The sequence below is a fragment of the Alexandromys fortis genome, unplaced genomic scaffold (genome assembly GCF_014885135.2).
Source record: "Alexandromys fortis isolate MF-2015 unplaced genomic scaffold, M_Fortis_MF-2015_v1.1 scaffold_33, whole genome shotgun sequence".
Classification (NCBI taxonomy): Eukaryota; Metazoa; Chordata; class Mammalia; order Rodentia; family Cricetidae; genus Alexandromys; species Alexandromys fortis.
In genome coordinates, this window is record NW_026067917.1 from 2819730 (window position 1) to 2825476 (window position 5747).

Here is a 5747-nt window from a genome sequence, read left to right on the forward strand (position 1 = left end):
AAATAAATAAATTTAAAAAAATTAAAAAATAAATATATATATTAAAAATATATTTAAAAAGGGCTATTACCAATAATTGGCTGGAGAGTGGTTGCCAGATCAGATGAGGTAAGGGAAAACATCTGAGGGTCACTTTGCCCCGTTCCCAGGGCCTAGGTCAAAAATCAGTCAGTGAGTCAATGCCTAAGGGTTATCTTGCCCCCATTCAATAACTGAGTTCTATTTGGAGAACATTCGCAAGGACTCAGGGAGATGATGGAACGTTCCCAACATTTCAGTACGTGTGTGGGCAATTGTTAGGTCCTTGGTTCCCAGAGGGGAAGGGGGGAGCATTACTGCTGAGACTGAGAGTTGTCAGAAATGGCTTCAGGATTGTCTTAAAGTTCTACAGTAGAATAAACCATTTTCCTTACCATTTACACATTAAATAGCTAACCTCTTCAGAACTAGAGCAGCGTTACCAGTTTACTTTGTATCCCTTCAGGGTCTTGCACAGGGCAGAACTTAACTGCCCACCTTCCCCAAGGATGAACCCTAAACTGTAGCACCACGTGACCTGCTAAAAGTGCATATTCTTGGCTATGCTATATTTTAGAAGGAGGGCATTAACTGATGGCCATAGTATTTAATTAGGGTTTCTGTTGCTGTGCAGAGACACCATGACCACAGTAACTCTTGTAAAGGAAAACATTTGATTGGGGTGGCTTGCTTTCAGTTCAGAGGCTCAGTCTATTATCATTAGGATGGGGAGCAAGGCAGCATGCAGACAGACATGTTGCTAGAGAAGGAGCTGGAAGTTCCTACATCTTGACTTAAAGGCAATAAGAGGTCTGTTTCACTGGGTGTGGCTTGAGGATACAGGAGACCTCAGAGCCTGCTTCTACAGCAATATGCTTCCTCCCACAAGGCCACACCTACTCCAACAAGGCCACACCTCCTCCTAACAGTGCCTCTCCCTTTGGGGGGGGGGGGGCATTCTCTTTCAGACCACCACAGCAGCAAGTTGCCTTCTTCTCCGGGTTCCCAACCCCTCAGAATTTTGTCAGATTCTACAATGTTGCAGTTCGTTTGGTCTAACAAAGCACCACTCACCCCACTCATCCGTGGCTCTCACAGACAATAGACTTTTATTCTTCAGATTCTGGAGGTTGGAAGTTGAAGACAAAGTGCCAGAAGACTTGGTGTCAGGGAGCCAAGGAAGGTGATGCTTTCCCTGGCGTATAGATTTTGCTTTACACAGTGAGAAAAACCAAGAGTCTTTGGAGCCTGTTTTCTAAGGGTACTAATTTTACTCATGTGGGTTCTCTTGAGTTAATCTTCTACCAAAGACCACAACCCTAATACAACCATCTTGGGGGTTAGAATTTCAACACGTGAATCTCAGGTTATACAAACATTCAGTTCATTGTGTGTACTTTTTGTCTCAGGCCGCCACCTCTGCTTTTAAGAAACAATATGGAATTCTCCAGATTCTTCATTAGTAATGTCATAAGGATTTCTGGCTTCAGGATTACAAGAGCTTAACCAATGATTGGGAAGAACATTTGGCAGTAAAACATTTTTCTGTTGAAGAATAATTGGAATTCTGGACCCTCCTTCTTGTCTCAAGATGTGCTCCTTTTGATCAGTTTTAAAACAGAAAGAAAAACAACAACAATATCAAGCTGTATGTGCGCAGAGTTTTCATCATGGATAACTGTGAGGAGTTAATCCCTGAGTGTCTGAATTTTGTAAGAGGAGTGGCAGAGTCTGAACATCTTCCTCTAAACAGCTCCCGTGAAATGTTGCAGCAAAGCAGAATTTTGAAAGTTATCAGAAAGAATTTGGTCAAGACAGGCTTAGAACTATCCACTGAGCTGGCAGAAGATAAAGAGAACTATAAAAAGTTTTTACGAGCAGTTCTCAAAAAATATAAAGCTTGCATTCATGAAGACTCTCAAAATCAGAAGAAGCTTTCAGAGCTGCTGCGATACAACACATCTGCTCCTGGAGATGAGATGGTTTCTCTCAAGGACTGTAGCACCAGAATGAAGGAAAACCAGAGGCACGTCTACTTTATTACAGGTGAGACCAAGAACCTAGTTCCTAATTCAGCCTTTGTGGAACGTCTCCGAAAGCATGGAAGTAATCTATATGATCGAGCCCTTTGATGAATATTGTGTGGATGTTATGGGGAGAGTTCATTCCTTTTGGTGAGGGAGACAAAGGTGTTACAGAATATACTTATTATGTCTGTGAGATTTTCCTATGACACCCAACCTACAGACGTGGTATTCAGTGAGTGCGAGGTGGACACTGACTGCTAATTTATATGTTTGCTGGTGGGATGCTATGAGGCGTATTCAAATCCTCCGTTAGAAATTTCTGAAGATTTTGGGAACTGGGGATGTAGTTCAGTGGCAGAGCATTTGTTTGGCACATATAAGGCCCTGGGTTTGATTTTTGGCACTGCAAAAATAAGTCAGTAAAAAGTTGTCTAAAATGGGGCTGGAGCGATAGATGGCTCAGTTGTTAAGAGCACTGCCTGCTCTTCCAAAGGTCCTGAGTTCAATTCCCAGCAACCACATGGTGGCTCACAACCATCTGCCATGAGGTCTGGTGCCCTCTTCCAGTGTGCAGGCAAACATGCAAGCACTAGAGATGCCAAGGCAGCGAGGTTGTGAGTTCTAGACCAGTTTAAACAAAACAAAAGAGAGAAATAGAATGCATACAACAAGAGGGCAGGTGGGATGTTCTTTTGGGAGAAGAAAGAGATCAGCAAGAGGGGGAAGGGGAATAGAAGGAAGGAGAGAGGGAGAACAAGAGCAAAGCACAATACACACGTATAAATTTACTTTTATATGTAGATGTGAAAATGTCACAAAGAAATCCATTTCTTGGTGTGTTATTAAAAGTTAATAAAAAGAAAACGAAACAATAACAAAAAGATGTTAGGAGGCATCTTAGATGTTAGAGAGATCCCTGGGCAGGTGAAAGTGTTTGTCTGGCAAGCTTGATGACTTCGTGCCATTCCAGAACCCACATCAAAAAGGGAAGATTCAGAAACCCACTTACACCTGCACTTCTAGCACCCTACTTTGAGATGGGAGGCGAAGGTAGGAGAATCATTTAGAAGCTCTGGTGGTACCTGCCGCCCAGTAACAACAATGATGACAAAGGATGCTGGGCTCTCAAAAGCCTTCCTCTCTACCCATCTTTGCTTCTCCTTAAGTCGATATTAGAACAGCTCTTCTGCAGTCCTTGTCATGTCTCCTAGTATCTCCTTCCAAAAATAAAAAATAAAATTAAGAAAAGAAAGAAGAAAATTATATTGAATCAATCACCCTTGGCTGTTAAAAGTCAAAAATGACAACACATTTAGTTTAAAAACCAGGTTCACTTTTCATTTGTGGTTCTAGAGTCAGAATCAGAGTCTGATGAATTGGGCTGATAATTCGTTTTACAGGTCAAAAAATGTGTGTGTGGGGGGGAGAGGTGGCTGAAGAATGTGAACCCCGCACAAACACAAATAAGCTGTTAGAAAACACACTTTAGGTTTTTCGAGACAGGGTTTCTCTGTGGCTTTGGAGCCTGTTTTGGAACTAGCTCTGTAGACCAGGCTGGACTCGAACTCACAGAGATCTGCCTGCCTCTGCCTCCCGAGTGCTGGGATTAAAGGCGTGCATCACCACCGCCCGGCTAGGTTTATTTTTAATGTGTACGAATGTTTTGCTTGGGTCTATCACTTGTCTGTCCACAGAGGTCCACGTTCATGCCTGGGTACTGGAGTGACCAGCAGGTTGTGTGGGACCAGCCATGGTTTCTCTGTAAAAGAAGCAAATGCCCTTAACCACTGAGCCATCGCTCCAGCTACCAAGAGGCTGTTTTAAAGTTCTTCTGTGGTAAAACTATTATTCTGCTGTGTAAAACTGGCTTGCTTAGGGATTTGGCCATAGCCTCTCATCTAGTTTATTGGAAGGATAACTTTCTTCTCCATGACCTGGGATTTCAGCAGGAGCGACTTCCCTTTTGCTCTGATCCCTTGGCCTAATGTACAAACTCAGTCCAAACCAATGGCTTCTTATAAATTCTCATGAACAAATTCGTGCTTCCGCTAAAGTTAAAAAGAAAACCTATGTAATACACAGACTTTGTACTTTCTAACTGGACTGACAACACAGAAGAAACCCTTGTTCTTAAATTTTTTTTAAAGGTAGGGTACCTCTATGTAGCTCTATGGATGTTTATTAGTGTTCTTAGACCGAGTTATTGGTTACTATGCATAGCTATGGGACGCCACAACCTAGAAGTCGCTGAGATCTTTTTTGCTGCCTTCCATGTCCCTGTACTCAGAAGCGGCTCAGCTGTCTGGAGCGGTTTTCAGGTGTAGGATTAGGAAACACTACCTTTCTTGATAAAAGTCAGATTATTTTTTCTGGCAAAGGAAAATTTAACGTCCAGCGGAGTGTTTACAAACGCTTCACTTCACAACGTAAACAAAGATTAGAAGAAAACTTTCAAGGGACAAGGTCATAAAAACCAACCCAGGAAACAGGTTTCCCAGACACAAGCACCATCTTGGGCTGGCGTCAAACTTTGTAGCCGTCTAGGAAATTGCGGTGAGAGTTAGGATTTGGCTAGAGAGCTCTGTCTGCCTAGACTTTAGCTGCCAGCCAGTTTTTCACCAGTGCGTTTGTTCCGCGTAGGGCACATACAAATATGCTTTTCAAAGCATGTCTTGGAACTCGGGTGGAGATAGAGGAACATCAGCAATGGCGCCCGGGACAAAGTCCGCAGGACGTGAAACCGAAGCATCCTGTTTTTAAAACAATCGAAAGCGAAAGTACCACTGGTGACTGAGCGGTGACCGTCGTCGAGACCCGGATTGCGTTTTAGCGTTGGGGTTCGGTTCTAAGCGACTGCTTCCTGGAGCTGCTCGGCGGAGCGCGGGTGAGTGCTCGTCCCGGTCCCCGGCTGTCGGGGATGCTCCACCCGGTGTGTGTGTGTGTGTGTGGGGGGGGGGCGGCGGCCGCGGCTTCCAGCCCCGAGCGCTGCCTGGGGACTCGCCTACCGCGGGCGGGCGTTGCGCTCAGGCCTGGCTGTGCTTCTTTCTCCCGGGAAAAGGAAACTTAAAATGAGTGTTCTTAGGAAAACAGATTTCTCAAGAAGTCACACCTCACTTTTTCAGAAAATGTAAGATTATTATTATTTTTTTTTAAAAAGGAGACATTAGAAGGACACGATTTAATAAGAATTATAGGAGGGCACCAGTTTGGACTCAGAGGACTCCTGCACCTGCTAACTTGTGTGCTCCTGAAGGGAACTTTTCATGTGTCCTGCCCAACCGGGGGAGAGGGAAAGCAGGTTTCGACCACCGGGCAAGACAATAAAATCACCTCCGCTTTAATCCCGACAAAAAGCACCTAGACATTCACCAACCAGTTATTCTCTTTCTTTCTTCCTGGTCTCCTCTTGGGAAGAATATAACCTTGAATCAATCAAGAATGTAACCTTGAATGGACCAGTTCACTTTCTGTTTTTGTTTTGTTTTCCCCAGGAACTTTCTTCTCTGTCCGTAAACTCAACTTCTGCAAGCAATGAAAACACGTGTGTGTGTGTGTGTGTGTGTGTGTGTGTGTATCTGTATCTATATACACGATAGCATTCTATTTTCATTGTGTTGGGCTTGAACTCTTGATCCTCTGGTTACAGGCCTGTGCCAACACTCTCAGAGAGATCAAAAAAAAAAAAAAAAAAAACAAAAAAAA

At 43.7% G+C, this 5747-nt stretch overlaps 1 protein-coding gene and 1 pseudogene across 1 annotated transcript in view; both read left to right on the forward strand.

Annotated features, from left to right (window-relative positions):
- Nucleotides 1-4818, forward strand: part of LOC126500234 (heat shock protein HSP 90-alpha-like) — a 9770-nt pseudogene extending 4952 nt beyond the window's left edge.
- The window catches only part of Nmi (N-myc and STAT interactor), a 15631-nt gene continuing 14657 nt past the window's right edge, over nt 4774-5747 (forward strand). The window contains exon 1 of the mRNA XM_050139960.1: nt 4774-4929. The gene's annotated coding sequence lies outside the window, so the exon portion shown is untranslated. The remainder of the gene's footprint in view (nt 4930-5747) is intronic.